Genomic DNA, 17,329 nt, shown 5'->3' on the forward strand with positions numbered 1-17,329 from the left:
ACTCTTTCTAAAAATATTTCCTATGCTGCTCGCAGTGCGCCCGAATTCTAATTTCGCACCGAGCAAGCCCCGTTCGAGAGCAGCGACCGGAAAGAAAGACGGAGACGCGTCGCTCGCTTCTGTTACTTCGGTGCCTCGATTTCTTCCTATCATGGACAGCGTGGCCATACCACACATTTTTCAACGCGCGCTCTCCGATAAGCAGTTAAACGAGCTACAGACAAATTTCCAGCAATTATTTTATTATGGTGTTAAAAAATACGAAAAAGATCCCTAAATTTTACTTGTGCGCTTCGTGTTGACCAAAGCAGTTTTAGCTTGTCTGGCCACACTGAGGCGGCACCCACCGCTTTTTCGCTCCTTGTATTCAGACTCGGTCCAAGTTGCACGTCGCGCAGCCTCCGCGTTTTCTGCCGGGCTAACTTAGGTGAAAAAAAAACCTCTCATGTATCACGAGCTTTTACGCTCTTAACCGCTAACCAACGCATTCGGTGGCGGCATCTATGGCAGCCACTGAAAGCACGCACACTCACTGAATAAGAGAAAAAAACCTGTGTCGAGAAGGGAATCGAACCACTGATCTCCAGTACGGGGCTGGATGCCGTATCGCGCGCCCGAAAGTATGGAGGAAGATAATCCTGCGTGCCCGAAAGTGAAGCCACCGGAAGTTGGGTAGCATGTCCCGTAAGTCAGCCTTTGGCAGTGCAAGAAATCGGACCTCAGCACGTTTTTCAGTTTTTGTTTTCGTTTTTCACTTAGCATTTTGTATTTTCGACGTTCTCGTCTTTTTTCATGACAATGCCTACCTGTTGCGCCGTCAACTGCATGAGAAGAGCAGCAAAGTCTTCGGGAGAGACGTTTCAAAAAGAATGGCCCATTGCATCCCTATGGGACGACACTAGCAGACGACAGAACGTCGGTACACACAGCACGTACGGAGCCTCGTCTGCTCAGCTCTGTGTCGTCCCATTGCGCTAGCGTCGCCAACTCTGTTTTTTGTTGTGATGCACGTTGTCGTGCTCTAAGCCAAAGTTATAAAATCAATGGGGGATAAATTTAAGAAAGATCAGGTGGAAACCTTCACCACGCAGCCGACTTTGCTGTCACGATTTTATCGAATTATGTTTAGACCAAATAACCGGATCGAGGGCGAGGCCACTATCTGTTGAGGTGCCGGTGGTGTTCTGATGCTTCACATTAGCGGGTTCAAAATGTATATGGTACCGCTTTTTTGACGGTGTGCATCAAGTACTGTTTCGTACTGTAGCAAATTGTGCTGGAATGGGCTATTGTTCGTGGTGCTCGGTGCAGTTGACTTCTAACAGCGCTTGTCGCATGCGCTGCTCCATTCGTCTTTCTCGCCAGTCGTTTCTCTTGTGCTGTGTAGATGAAACGTGGCTGGAGTTAGCTTAAAATCACGTCTGGAAGGTAAATGACACCCTATAGCGATAAACATCATCTGCCATCGATGAGAAGTGACATCGTCCGATACTAACACGAAATCGAAGCTGTGGCAGCTGTATAAGGAGTGGCTCTTCGAGTGTCAGGATTTACGTGCCATCATTCGCCTGTTCTTTGCTACACGATTTTTTTTAGGATGACCTAGAATCATCGTCATTATACTACTTGTCCTAATTAGGCAGCGTGAGGCCCGCATGCTAGTTTTCTTCCGTTTCTTTGAAATTACAGGGTTCCCGAAACAATGTACACACTTCTCACGTTGAGCTTGCTTATTACTTGGATATTACAGTAGACTTTACACGAAAACAACGCAAATAACTGAGGAGGGAAGGGCGAAAAACGCGACTTTTTGCATTGAAATACACAGCAGACACCGAACTTCCGGGACCTGCCATCCAACTTCCGGTGGCTTCACTTGGGCCCACTTTGGAAAGCGGGAATGCGGCATCCAGCCACCTAGTGGAGATCAGTGAATCGAACTAGGGCCTTTCGCGTGTGAGGCGGAGATGCTAACACTCCGCCTCAACGGTTCATGAGTTAAGGGGCATCTATTTAATGCACGGGTTTCCGATCCAGAAGTCGCCGCGCTTTCGCTACGTATATCCTGGCCTAGCAGAGCTAGCCCACCAGCAATTATGTTGAAGGGCTCCGGATTAACAGATACTATAACGCGACAGCGTTCATAAGGTCGTATCGCAGAAAAGCCAGTGTCGTCGGCGGCGTTATCTGTGAGCGAAAAATTGTCCTCCTCGTCCTTGATCCTCCTCCTCCTCGCAATGTATGCCACTGCCGCAACAGATGGTGCGCGACGGCTGTGCCTCCTAGTGTTGCTGTATATACTCTCTGCGGAAGCATATGCAGGAACACAAGCGCCTCATAGTGTTCCTGTATATGCGGGAGCATATGTATACTGTAATACTAGCGCCTCCCGCTCATCTCGTTCGGGCGGAGTGGGGCCGTGCGGGCACGAGGTAAGAGAGAGTTTTAGTTTCACGTACGTAGAGGGTTCATGTACGCAAACGTGAGAAGTCTACGTAGCCTGCACGCAGGTCGTTTGAAACCCTTATAGTTACACGTACGCGACGCGCGCCACGCGTTACTCCTATCGCCATCTATTAACAAACACAGGCACTGCTTGTAGCCTAAACTATCCAAGACAAGTCTTCAAGCCAAGCCACTCGGTCTGTCCTCGTCACGGAGGAAGGAAACCATAGGAGAGGCCCTCGCTATCCAAGCCGCATGACAAAAAACGTGCTGGAAGTCACGTGGTTTTGCAAGGCCTACTGGGGTTTGTTGGCCGATGGCGCAGCCAATAGCAGCGTTGGGCGCAGCGGCGTCGTCTGCTTCACGCATCACCCATGTCGGCAGACCGGTCGAGTAGAGTTGGAAATTCGCATTTTTATTCAATCGTTGTGGTCCGCGGGAGGCACAAAGTTCCAGAGGCCTGTAGTCGATGCTGGTATTCATTGCTGTGCGCTTAGTTCATTCAGGATGCCGTCTTGACGAAAGCGGTTGTTTTGGAAGCCCGCGACAGCTTTCTCTGAATAGGCTTGGCTTGGCGCTATTCTCTTTCGGCTTTGTGCGGTTGCGTCCCTCAACGCTGCTAGCCTTGTTCCAAGGAGAAATTGACAGTGCCGACGGCTCATAAAGCGATAGACGACGGTGACACGCTGGTTTATGGTTACAGCAGCGCGGGAAGAAAAAGTGCGAGTCGGCGCTTAATTGTTTTGTGTGTGAATACGTGTTCCGCGTGTTCCTTCATTTTTGTGTATTTTTCCCGCGCTGTTTTAACCACGAATAAATACAAACTCGTCCAGACCGTGTCCTTGTAAGCATACCCGTTGCGTCTACATTCCCCTATGCATGACGGTCACAACTGATGGCGACCGATATGCGTGGGCCGCGGTGTGCTCACTGAAGCGTGCAGTGCCAAGGAAACCGCGCCGCATGCGATGGTATCTGTCAGCAAAGCGATACGCGAAGCAGTCTCAAGCGTACCATATGTTTACTGTACGCTGTGCGAGCGATATGTCAACTGCGTGCAAGTTTTCTCCGATATGGATCCAGTGGATCGACCGACCCGCGTTGCTGTCTCGATCGAGTGCTGTTGTGCGAGCGTAAGGACACATAGCCGGGTGTAGGAGGCGCAGTGTTAGGTTTAAAACATTTGCGCTTAAGGGTGGTGAAGTGTAAGGCCATGCCTCTGTAAGATTGAGTGTACCTCGCAACTTACCGTTTACCGAGATGCCGAGTCGACCCTCGCGACCACCTCGCCGAGTTGCACTTTCTTGCATTCAGCTGATTAAACGGATTAATGAAGTCCAAAATTTGTATTTTATTGGACAATCAAAATATGAGCTTTAAAGAGGTTTGATACAGCATAACACTTATTACAAAACATAGCTTGCTACCTGAAGCAAGCAAAATCTTTTAACAAAAGTGATAACACATGGAAGGAGAACACACATAAAAAAGATTCAACAAAAAAGACCAGAAGAAGAAATGCACAACTGAATTAGATCACTTTGCAACCATGAACCATTCGAACAGAGAGAGTAAAACATATATAGGAAGGCAGTAAATGGGGGCTTTGAGACAGAAAAATATTTGTGGACCGATCTTGCCAAATTGTGTGAAAGCTTTCATTTCTCGGTAGTTGTTTCTGCATCACAAAGTTGATAAATTTTAAGCGATGCAAATGCAAAGTAATTGGAGCACTGCATGGAAGTGACTTGAAAAATTGGTAACAGTTGTCGCAGCTAGTGGAAAAAGTGAATCATTTTCCTCCCTTCTGCTTCATGTACTCCTTTCTGTAATATATGCAAAGAAAGAGAGCACCCTGCTGACACTGTTTCTATTGTTGCATTGTTGTATTTGACTCTTATCTGCCTAGCCTGAAACAGTATAGAAATAGCATAGTTTTCTGTCCAATTTTCTGTTCTGTTTGTTGTGTACTATGTGGTACTTGTGTGCACATGCTGTTTTATATTTGTCAAAACCACGAGCCAACCAACATAGTCTGCACATAAGTCGGGCATTTGAGCTGTGCACAACTAAGGCATGATGACAGCTAAAGAATGTTTAATATAATGTACAAATTGCGGCTGGTAGAATGATAAGGTCTCCTCTGTATGCATGAATGTACCAAGTGCATGTGGAAAAGTGTTTTCATCATTTAAGAACATGAATTTGTTGCAAAAATTATATGCTAGTGCTTACTCTGTTGCTGCGAGCAGTGGGATGATCACCCCCTTTTGACACTATTACTTTGAAAGGCCAAAATCACCTTCAGTTGTTTTGAATATCTAGAACTAAAATTATAAGTATGGTACACTAATTACTCTCTTGATTATTCTGGCTTCTATAGTATGAAAAACATGCACTCCATATTTTTTACAAAATACGAGATACTTCAGTCACCCTGTACCCTAAAGGACAGTAGTGCAGGCACGCTGTAAAGAAAGCTCTGGGAGACTGCTAACTGCAGCCCCTATTCTTGAACATCAGTGACCAATAGTACATGTCCATCTGTGAATCTACAGCGTATAGATTCATGAACAAGAACTAGCATTTGCGCTCTGGACATGTACTGATTTTACTTAACTGACTTCTTTTTTAAAATGTGCGTATTGTTCACTTACCACAAAAGACGAAAATCTGATTTTAGGAAGCAGGTAATTTCTGGTTGATTCAGTAGCAATCAAGCTAAATCAAAACCCTGATTACTCCTGAAAAAACTGACAATGACTGCCATCAAGCATGAGCCTAAGTCGGTGGTGTACATGACGCATTCACATTAAAAAGCTATTCTTTTCAATACTCAGTATGACAGGTTGTAATGTACTCTAAACTGTGAGCGGCCGTTTGAATAGAATTTTATTCTGACAAAGTCAGACATGAAAGTCTGTTACATGTAAGATTCTTATTCAGCTCAAATTGCGGCAGCAAGCAGCAGTGTCAACATGAAGCATGGGACCCCTATGGGCTGGTTGCATTCATACTCTACGGTAAATTAAGACATGTGCTGACGAAAACAAAGTCTGATTTTTGAATTTTCACTGTCGCATCAGTCACTGCCCCTTGAATTGAGTTATTTTTTTAAACATCTGCCGGACCTGAGCAGTGTGCAGGCTCTCGGTTGCCTGCTTGCCAACATGAAACAAGCGCATGTTGATGTAATTTTCTGCAACACTTCTGACAAGGTGTATGTAATGATTGTCGAGTGGAGAGTTGTCGAACATGTGCTTATGAAGTTCATTGAAGAGCTCTCTACCGTGGAATGCGTAAAGAACCTCGTGGAGAAGATCAGTGAGTAGTGTTCTTGATGCCAATTTGTTCAGGCGCACTGCCGTCCTGATCACCGCCTCCGATTTTTGACAGATCTTCAGTACACCTTCTGATGGGTATTTCAGCCCTCCTCTGCTTTTCCTCTTAATTAGTGAGTAAATGTTTCCTCGTTCTGTTGTGAGTAGTGCACTTGTGCAGTGCTCACAAGTCAGCTTTGCAGCCAATTTATGAGCTACATAACCTGCCATGTAAGCCACAATTCGGCCTCCACATTCACTGATGTAGCCTGGAGCTATGATGTAGTCATGGTCTGCAGCTGTTACCTGAGACTGCTCAACAGCATCACTGTCTAGAAGTTGCCTCCTTGGTGCAGATATATTCAAGACCTGAGAAGAAATAACTGTTGCACTGCTGCATGACAATATGGAGATGCTGTCCAGGCTCAGACAGTTGCCTGTTGATACATCAGCCAGTTCACTTTGAACAATCACTTTTTTGAAGGCAGCACGAAACTGCTGTGTAGTAGGGTTGTCATTATGCCCGCCATGTGCTCGAATCAGGCCAAAAAACAGTTCCAAATGGTCCTGGAAAATTTTGTGGGCCGGAATGTACTTCAGCACTCGTTTTTCAGTGACAAGAAAATGAAAAAGACTAATCAGGCTTTGCATGCAGATGATAAAACCTAAGAAACCTGTCTTTCGGTTTGTTTCAATCATTCGTCTTCCATTTGCAGACTCCTTCAAGGAAGAGAGGTAATGGGTTGTGGTTTTGAACATGCCTTCGAAAGCTTCAATGTTCTTTTCATTTATAGGTTTCTTCCAACCTTTCTGATATGGGCTTCTAGAAGTTAGGGCATCAAATGTCTCATTAATTTTCAACAAAAAATTCTCTGTTGCCTGTGTGCCAGAAAAACCTTCCAGGTCAAGTTCCCTGCACTCGGCTAGTGCTGTCTCAACAGAAGTGCTCATTACTTGGGCAGCAAGTAACTTTCATGGGCTGCCGCTGCCACTCAATATGAGCTCTGCGCAACTTGTTAGCCAAATGTAGGCCTTCTTTCTGCTGCACAGTATGCAGCCGCTCAATATGCTCCCATGACACCGTCCTTCCTTGGTGGTCAATAAAGTACCTCTTGTGTGCCAGTGCATTCCTCACAAGTTTTAGCATATGGCAGGGATCCAAAAAAGCTGCCACTGGTTCCTGGGTAGCTGGGTGTCGAAAGGTTGTTTTTAGGTCTCCCACATGTTGGAAATCACACCCAAGCTCTTGCAACATAGCCAGATTTGCGGGCGCCCCGTCACAAGTGAGTGAAGCAACCATAGCTCCAGCATCATGTGCCTTATGAAGGCACTGGGTGACAAGGTTAGCCCTCTGTGTTCCAATTAGGCCATCAACTAGGAAGTACCCAAGGGGCAACTTCCATCGCCCATTAATAGCCACAGCCATTATAACGAATGCAGCTTTTGCTTGTGGCAAAGAGTCGCTGTCAATACCACTGCCAAAGTCGACAAACCCTTCAAAGTTGCGTTTGTTCCACTGGTTGTTTTGCCGAATAGCCATTTCAACCGTGAGGCTGCAAACTGTTCGGTGCCCCTTGCTTGCTGTTTCAGCACACTTCATTTTTAGGGCATTGAAAGCTTCTGTTGAAAGTCCTGCCTGGCCATCAACAGTCTCATACCATTTTCGCAGAGTTCTGGGATGTGGGAGGCACGTGTCAAAAACTTTCCTGACATACTGATAGGCTCGTGGGGAATAGAAATTTAAAGTTAAGGCAAAAGTTCTCAGTTCAGGGGAGTACTGCTTTGGAGTGCCAATTCCACCATGCTTTCCGACTTGTCTTTCAAGTAGGTGCTTATTTACTTTACCCAGGCCATCTAAAACAGACACTTGCTCTGTCAGGAGGATATTCTCCGTAGTTAAAGCTGACAGAACAGATTTTAGTTCCGCATTTTTCTTTTGCAGTCTCCGCCTTGTTTGCTGCAGCCTTTTTATGCTTTTTCTTGACTGAGCATGCATTGCAGAAAACCATGCAGCCTTTGCTCTCAAGTAAGCTTTTTCGGGTGTGTCCTGCTATGAAGAGAGATAGAAAATGCAATGCATCATTAGAATAATGCACACCCAAGCCTTGCATACCACAGTTACAACAGTGTGCACATATAAAACACAAAGCACTCTGAATGTTCTATTAAAAGAACAATGAAGGAGCTCAGTTAATCTTCTCGTCCTACTTTAATATCATAGTGTTTCACCTCTGATGGAAATGCTCAGCATGCCATCACTCACAACGCACAGAAAATTCACTTGATCATCTTTTTCTCGCACATTTTACCATAGCAACAGATCATTTGCCCTGTCACATATTTTACCAGCACCTCACCTCGCATCAAGCCGGTAATGCCTTCAAGGGTAACCCTGTTTTTGTCCAGATGGAAATGTACAAAAATTCACCTGTAACCTTAATGATGAAAGAATGCAATGATTTACCTTCCAGGATTGCCATGATAACAGAGTCTTTGTTATTTCAGTCAGGATCACTTTCTTATATGGATTCCTCACACTTTCAGTAACAAAATTTGATTTCTCAGATGACTAATTCGCACCTGCTGTTTATTTTTTCTTTGTGAATTTTTGTAAGAATATTTACTTGGCAATCATGTTTCTCGACTTGCACCTGAGTGCCGTACCTACGCTGCTTTTTTGTTTTTGAAACAATTTTGTTCCGCTTTGAGTCCCCCCCCCCATCTCCCCCTATGTAATGCCCCTAGTGGACACTTAGGGTACTTGAATAGATCAATAAATGAAGCTGTGACTCACCGATTCTCCTCTGGTAGATGGAGAGGTGTCCAAGAAGAAGATTCCATAATGCGCTCCTCAGCTTGATATGCAGGCCACTCACACACTTAAAAATTCATAGGTTTATTGATTCATCATTGCATACAATATACCATGCAGATCAGTTAGTAGATATTAGTAAAAATTGCCACGGCGAAATCAAGCTAAGTCCATTCACACAGTCTGGGTGCCTGCACATGCTGTGTTAAAGATTATGCTAATAATGCATGCTGTGGATGGGCCACTCACGCTATCAAATACGCTCTTGGCATATGCACAAGCATTTGACATTCATGGTGTTGAATTCTGCTTCAGAAATATGCACATTTGACAGGTCCATTTACCATTGCTGGCCTCCTTCTTCGTGGCGTCCCAACAGAGGCTGGGGCGGTTGGCAAAGTCGGAAGTTCCTGCATAAGATAAACTGTTTAGTAATGCAGCCCACCTTAGAATGCCTGTTGCCCTGTTCTCCTCCGCCATGCATCAAGGCATAAGAAGGAAAGCAGGACATGAGGCTAATCACAAAATTACTCGGCATGCCCACTACTGGGCCACGCAACAGCGTCAATGCATATGTACTCAATGCCTTTCGATGTCACTGCAAAAAAAAACGCTCGCACATTGTTAAACTTATATCACCTAGCATGTTAAGGTAATGTTATATGTCTACAAATTTTATTTTTATTATACACTCAAAGTGTTGCAGAAATAAAGCAGGGTTAATAGCACAACTGTGTAGAAGCGTGAATACATACAGCTTTAAAAATGATTGCACTAAATTTTGTGTCGTGCAATCTCTTTTTCTGAATGCCCACTGGAACTGACGTTAAAGAGGTTGGCATGTACCCATATAAGAAGTATTTCATGAAAACTTATACAAGGAACAACTGAAAAAGAAGAAAACATGACAGTATAAATTTTTCATGTAGCACGCATGCCTGTTTGCACCGAATACTTTCTACATAGCTGTCAAAGACCTTGTCCAAAATCAGTAAAACCAGTTTGGAATAACGTGAGAAAATTTTGTAGAAAAGATATCACTGACCTGGTGGAGTATGTCTTGCATAGCCAAATTTTTCTTGATACTGACAGATTATTTGTAGTGGAACTCTGACGAGATGACTATATTGATTTGTGTAATGAACATAAGCAATGAAGGCACATGAAAGAATATTGTGGCAGTTACTAATGTGCTTATGTGGTTCCACAAAAAGGTACCATCCTATATGAAGGATCTTTGCAGAACCTACTGCACTCTGCTACTGTCTCCGGTAAGCACGGGGCCTGACAAACAACTGCAGGTTCTACTGCACTTTACATTGCAGAATTGCAATGACAGCCTACCTCATGCAGTGAATAAACCTGGATGGAAACCACACAGGACGATATGAAACTTACTGGTGTAAGTTGAAAGGCTTGAGATGGCCCTGGCTGAATGTCCAACATTGTGGCCACATCCATAGATGTCTGTAAAAAAATTTTGTTCAGGAGAAATGTGTGTGTACCGAGACATAACAAGCGTTCAGTTTTAAGCACCTAGTGAAAAGTGGAGAAGCATCACACTACTAGACCGTTTTGAGTTATGTCTGAAGGAATAAAGATATGACTGGTGTGCTGAGGTGGCTTGGTCAAAACTTCCTCTGAGCCTGCGCCAGGAAGCTTTCTTTTACATAAAAATTCCCCCGTTTCGTGACTCGTGCTGCGAGATAAACTCAGACACTGTCAATCTTCTAGCAGTTGCTGTCACAAAATGGTATATCGTAACATACCTGTTGTGGTGGGCCTGGTAAAGTTTCCTGGCTTTCAGTGACATCCATAGGTGTCTGTGAAAAAAAATTTTATTCTTGAGAAATATGCTTCTACCAAAGCATAAGAGGTATTCAGTTCTAAGCAACTACTGAAAAATACAAAAGCATCACACTGCTAGGCTGTGTTTTCAGTTCTGTCAAAAGGATTATAAAAAAATGACTAATGTGTTGAGGCGATTCAGAGAAAACTTCCTCTGAGCCAGTGCCAGGATGCATTCTGTTACAGAAATCTGTTTTTGGTCGCTCGTGCTGCGACATAAACGCCGACACTGTTGTTCTTCGAATTGATGCAGTCACAAAATGACATATTGTAAAATACCTGTTGTGATGGGCCTGCCAAAGTCTCCTGGCTTTCAGCGACATCCATAGGTGCCTGTAAAAAAAATTATTCTGGAGGAATGTCATCAGCGTCATCATCAGCCTGACTACGCCCACTGAAGGGTGAAGGCCTCTCCCATGTCTCCAATTAACCCTATCCTTTGCCAGCTGCGGCCACCGCATTCCCGCATACTCCTTAATCTCACCCGCCCACCTAACTTCCTGCCGCCCCCCGCTACGCTTGCCTTCTCTTGGAATCCACTCTGTTACCCTTAAGGACCAGCGGTTATCTTGCCTTTGCATTACGTGCCCTGCCCAAGCCCACTTCTTCCTCTTGATTTCAACTAGGATGTCATTAACCCACGTTTGTTCCCTCATCCACTCTGCCTACTTCTGGTTTCTTAACGTTACACCTGTCGTTTTCCTATCCATAGCTCACTGTGTTGTCCTTAACTTAAGCTGAACCCTTTTTATTAGCCTCCACATTTCTGCCCCATAGATGAGTACTGGTAAGATACAGCTGTCGTAGACTTTTCTCTTGAGGGATAATGGTAAACTGCCATTCATGATCTGGGAGAACCTGCCATATGCGCTCCACCCATTCTTATTCTTCTAGTTATTTCCCTTTCATGATCTGTATTAGCGGTCACTACCTGCCCTAAGTAGGTATATTCTCTTACTACTTCCAGCACCTCGCTACCAATTGCGAACTGCTGTTTCTACTTTGGTTTTCAGCATATTATTTTTTAGCCCCACCATTCTGCTCTGCCTGTCTAACTCATTGATCATGCTTTGCAGTTCTTGTCCTGAGTGGCTTAGCAAGGCAATGTCATCAGCGAATCGCAAATTAGTCAGGTATTCTCCATTAACTCTTATCCCGAAATGTTCCCATTTCAGGCCACGGAATACCTCCTGTAAACAGGCAGTGAATAGCATTGGCGAGATCGTGTCTCCCTGCCTGACACCCTTCCTTATTGGAATTTTATTCCTGACTATATGGAGGACTATGGTAGGCGTGCAATCGTTATAAATATCTTCCAATATTTTCACATAACACACTTCCACACGCTGATTCTGCAGTGCCTGCATGACAGTTGAGGTTTCCACTGAGTTAAATGCTTTCTCGTAATCAATGAAGGCCATATATAGGGGTCTGTTATTATCTGTGCATTCCTCTATCACTCACTGATAGCGTGAACATGATCTGTTGTTGAGTATCTTTTGGTTGATTATTTGGTTGATTAAAGCCTAAGGTTGTCCTGACTATTAGCGATTACCTCAGCAAATACTTAGTAGGCAATGAGCAGTAAGGTGATCGGTTTGTAATTCTTCAAGTCCTTGACGTCTCCTTTATACAGATAATGTTAGCATTCTTCCAAGCTCCTGGTACTCTCGAGGTCACAAGGCATTGCATATATAGGATGGCTAGTTCTACTAGCACAATCTCCCCTCCCTCCTTCAACAAATCTGCTGTTACCTGATCCTCACCAGCTGCTTTCCCGCTTTTAATTCCTACTAAGGCTTCCGTTACTTCCTCTTCTCTTACTGCTACGGGATGTCCCATTGCTGTGCGCTGCGGCTTCTCTCACTAACGTTCTGATTTCATTGGCTACTGCATAGATTTGTGTCTCTTTGGCTATTTGATATCTTATCCATATTGCTAATGATATTGCCCTCTTTGTCTGTTAACGCATACATCATGTACCAAGCATACAAGGTGTTCAGCTTTAAGCAGCTAGTAAAAGATGGAGGTGGAGCATCACACTTTAAGACTGTTTTAAGTGCTGTCTGAAGGGTTAAGAAATATGATGACTAGTGTGCCATGGGATTCGGATAAATCTTCTGGTGAGCCCGTGCCAGGAAGCAGTGTTTGTAGCTCCTACTCCAACATATACACAGCCACTGTGATGCTTTGAATAGCTGTAGTAGTCACAAAACAGCGCTGTTTGAAAATACCTGTTGCAGTGGAGACGCTGGAGATGTGTGACTTTGTGTTAGTGCTTGCTGGGCGCCATGCTGAGCAGTGGCAGCAACAGCTGTGCCATCGACTGGCTGCTGTGAAAGGGGTTCCTGCTGTAAATGAATAATGAGGTGCATCACATGCTCGCAGTGGAACGCCAGCCTTAGCTAAAAAGATGCATGTAATTCAACAGACAGATGTACCAATCTGAGACTGTCAATATGGAACACAGCCAGTGGGCGAGAGTGCACCCATTTCTTAAGAAAGCAACAGCAGAGAAATGCATTGTTAGTACAGCAGGTCTACCATATTTTTGAGAAGGGAGAGTGAGGTGTCTCTCCTCAGGCTCACCCAGCTATACCCCATGAAGTGTGTATGGTATGTGTATGAGGAATTATATATGCAGAACTGCCGTATCTGTATAATAAGGGAGCTAATTATACTCATTGGCATCCATCGAAGCGCAGCTATGCGGCTAAAGGAAAGCTATAAATTGTTTCCACAGGAACTTCTCAAAAGAAAACGGGATTCCCCTAAACATTTGGCCAAGCTTTCTGCCTGTGTTTTGTCTTTTTTTCTTTGTCTCATGCTTCCCTTTTTCCTTATGTGTATGACATTTACCGTATTTACTCGCGTAATTTTCGCCCGCACATAGATTGTGCACCCCAAAAAGTTTCTTTTTTAACCCGATAAAAAAAAAAAAACTACTCGCACATTTTGCGCACTATGCTGAGCCAGACCACCAGCATGTACGCGGGTGCGGACTGTGCCGTTTACCCGGCTTGCTCGCGCTGGCGGTCGCTGTCCCGGACGAACAGTTGCGCGCGCGCCCGAATCCAAAACTCTACCGTACCGTTTGCTATACGGTTTGCCGCTAGTCAGTCGGGCCACACGCAAGGGCCCCGTTTTATTGCCCGTTATCTCCTCCCACGGCTGACTTCGCGATTGAATCTTTGCGCGTTTATTACTTTGAGCTAAGCACGTGCCGTCATGTCATGCCACCCCGCGGGGAGCTATAGCGTGGGGAAGGGGGGGGGGACGTGTCAACCTTGTTGCCATGGGGCGAGGGGTGCCAACCTTTTTTTTAGGACGTGTTCGGATAACTCGCTTGCACGTAAATTGCGCACCCTCTTTTTGGAGCCCTAATTAAAGAAAAAACGTGCGCAAATCACGTGAGCAAATACGTACGGTGCTCTATGCCTTATGGAACTTCTTTGTGATTTCCTTTGTAAACGAACTATAGTTTTAAGGGATTGCAGTGCTCTCTCAGTGACACTTCCCAGGTGCTATGGCCGAGATGACAACAAAAATTGCACCGCCTACTGCTAGGCGCAAACATTTGCACACTACAAGTACTAATTAAATAGAAATGATGCCCCAAGGAAAACTGTGGTGTGCTCGATGCTCTCTTTTTTTATTTTCTTCTAATGATGGAGTGCGTAAGCTAATAAATAAATAAATTATCATGTACAGTAAGCAGAATTTCACCAGAGCCATATATAAACCGCAGCCAGTTTAGGAGTATAATGACACAATCACTTTTTATCAGTGCGGGAGTACTGTAGCCGCGCTACTCGATCATAACGTCTAGCTAAAGCCATTTATTCACAAATCGTTCTATTTCTTGCACGAACACCTAAAACATCATATTGATCGCATGCTTATGCAGTCAAGTTATAATAAAGCACCTTCTCAATAAGAGCATTTCTTTCCAATCTCTTGAGAATGTATAGAAGGTGGTTCCTCACCTGAAGGGGGACGGCATCCGCACGTATACGAACTACGAGCGGCGACATCCGATCGAAGTGCTCGGGCAGGAAATGTTTTGAACATACGCAGGTCCATTTTGCTGGCTCCCAGTCTCTTTGGCCTGGTCTAACGGCCTCAGTCCACTGCCTCCTTCGCTCTGGATCTTTCGGAAACCTGTTTGAAAACAATTCTATTCACTGCACTCGGACAAAGAGCCACCAATAAGGCCGGGGCGGTACGAATACCACGTTCACGCCGTGTCGTGCGTTATGTTCTGCGAGCATGCATTTTACTCATTACGCAGTCAATTAAATACGAAAACAAAATGCAGTATACTTAGGTGTGGAAAGTGACGCCCGGTTCTTGTCCTGGCGTGCGCGACCGACACCCAGGAACGCAGCAGCTGGGCATCACAGCGTCTTTGTTGTCAATGGGAGCAGAAGTCTCACTTTCCGCCGTGTCTGACAGCTGCCGACAGCCTGGCACGGCGCGAAATCGTCTGCTCGCGCCGCTCGCGTTGATCTTCGCGGCGCTCGCATGCCATTGGCTGAGAAAACGGCCAAGTGTCATGGCGGAGCCCTCGCTTCCGGCTTCAAAAAATGTGACGTAGCAGCCTCTCCTTTTTTCCTTCTTTCCTCCATAGTCCTCGTGTTCGGCGGTTTGGCTGCGTCCGAATAAATACCGAGCTGAACCCAACTCCAAACCGTCCCTATGCTGTCCCTAGCTGAACCAAACTTGACGCTGCCTGTTCCCTGTAGTCTTTTAGATGTCCCCAACCATTGTATGTGACTGCGAGGTGCGCTTTTTTTCCACGTTTTCTACGCGCGCGAACTTCAGTTGCCGCCAGTGACGATCCATCATGGCGTTACGAGGCGTGCTCGTTGGCGATAGTCAGCTGAAGCGTTTGTGCAGGTCTCGTCTGCGGTTGCGTCCTTCGGTCGAGACCTGCACATTCAGCTTCAGCGGCTACGATGCCGTGCGCCTTGCAAGCGCTGTGCGGCGCATTAACCTGCTGCGCGCAGACTTCTGTGTTGTGTACGTTGGAGGCAACGACATCTCGGCCAAACACAAGTCCGCAGGAGATTTGCGACAACATCAAGGTATGTACTACGTGGTGGTGCAACGCGTCGAACTTCTGCCGATTTCAGTAATGAGTTCTTAACTATCATTTCGCATCCTAGGCCCTCGTCCTGCAGCTGCTACGCGACGTGGCCCCTGTGGTCCTCGTGGTGAAGGTGCTGCCATGCTGGTTTATTACGGCGGACGCCGAGGTGAGCCGTAGCTGGTTGAACCGCCGTCACCTGCTCAACCGCAAGCTGACGGCTACGCTTAAGCGGATGCCGTCTGTGTTCATCCTGAACCCGGACGTGAGTACCGACATGCTTGTCTTGTTGTACGCCTTTGGGGTGAACAGTGCACAAAACGGCGAGTAGAATACCAGATGAACATAGAGCTGGTGTGCAACAACATTTATTCTTAGTACAGGAAATCTCCGTTTGTTATTGGCGAAACAAAAAACAAACAGTTTAGGAAAAGTTGTTTTTAACTGCCGGCCTCTTCTGATAACAGAGAAAGTGAGCATACATTTACATAGTCTTTGCCCCCTGCTGCTATCATCTCAGCTTCAATATTTTGCTGTATCAGTTGCACTTTATATTTTTTAGAGCAAAACAGTTGAGAATTGAGGTGTGCGCCCGCAGGTACTACAATGCAGTCATCCATCATGGGCAGTTTCCACCTTGTTGGCGTACTCTTACTGCTTCCAAGCACACTAACTGCTTCCTGCATGAGAAATGATTGCATGCAGTATACCACATGTGTGCTCACTAATCGAACTCTTAGTAACAACTCTTGACAACACATAGTGACACGACTACCTTCACTATTCAGTTGCACACATTACAAAATTATGAAAAGAACATTGATTATGTATTGTTTAGATTCCTTCGAAGAGGTCTTGCCCTGACGAAATAGACAAAAGGTGTCAGCAGCTATGCATGCAGGTGACATGTGCCAGTTGCCCAACTTACATTCTCATTTGCATTGAAGAAAATGAAAAATGTGCTGGAGCCATCACGTTTTGTGAATGCAGTTTGCTCACAGCTTAAAAAAAAGGCAGAACACACTGATGCTGTAATTTTTTACCTTCACACTGCCACACAATCTCAAGAGGTTGGCCATTGTTAAGTTTGATTTTTTAGCACCTAAAATGCTGGGCAATATATGTAAGATCATGATATCTGTTAACTGAGTGAGTGTTCAGAGGAGTGCAGGGTCTTGTCTCTCACTCACGGCAAGTAGTACGTTCGATAGAGTAGCTGATGTCATTATAAAGTTCTCAGTAGGCCTGCCAGCAAGGTTAAAACTGCCCATGAAGGATGCATGGCTGCACATTGCAGCACCAGTTGGTGCATATATGTAGGTTTGCAGATTCATTCTGAAAACATGAAGGTAAATAGGAGCAGAAAACTATAGAAAATCAGAAGGCTGTACCAAGAGGTGGTGACTGCATCAGTATATGCTCGCTGTCATGATGCAGAGCTCACCTAGCTAAGGGGCACATGCAGGCATTAAAGTATTTATCCCAGCATGTCTTCTTGGTGACCTGCCGTCAATATATGTTCAGACATTTTATCTTCACTTTGTTTTCCTCAACTACCACCTATGGAGGTATAATATGAAGGTTGGGGTTACAGATATTTAAGAAAAGATATGAGTACAGGCATTGCGTCTGAAAATGCATTGTCAAGGCTTCAAGAAATGAAAATGGGCATGTGATGCCGGCGACTTCATAGGGAAGGGCATTGCAGTCCACAAATGCTCGGGGGAAAAAGATCCTGAAAATGTGCGAGCAACAGGCCGAGTTATCTGAAACGGATGCACAGCGTGGTGAGATATGTGGGTGCGATGCACAACG

This window comes from Amblyomma americanum, chromosome 1, assembly GCF_052857255.1.
Source record: "Amblyomma americanum isolate KBUSLIRL-KWMA chromosome 1, ASM5285725v1, whole genome shotgun sequence".
In the NCBI taxonomy this organism is placed as follows: Eukaryota; Metazoa; Arthropoda; class Arachnida; order Ixodida; family Ixodidae; genus Amblyomma; species Amblyomma americanum.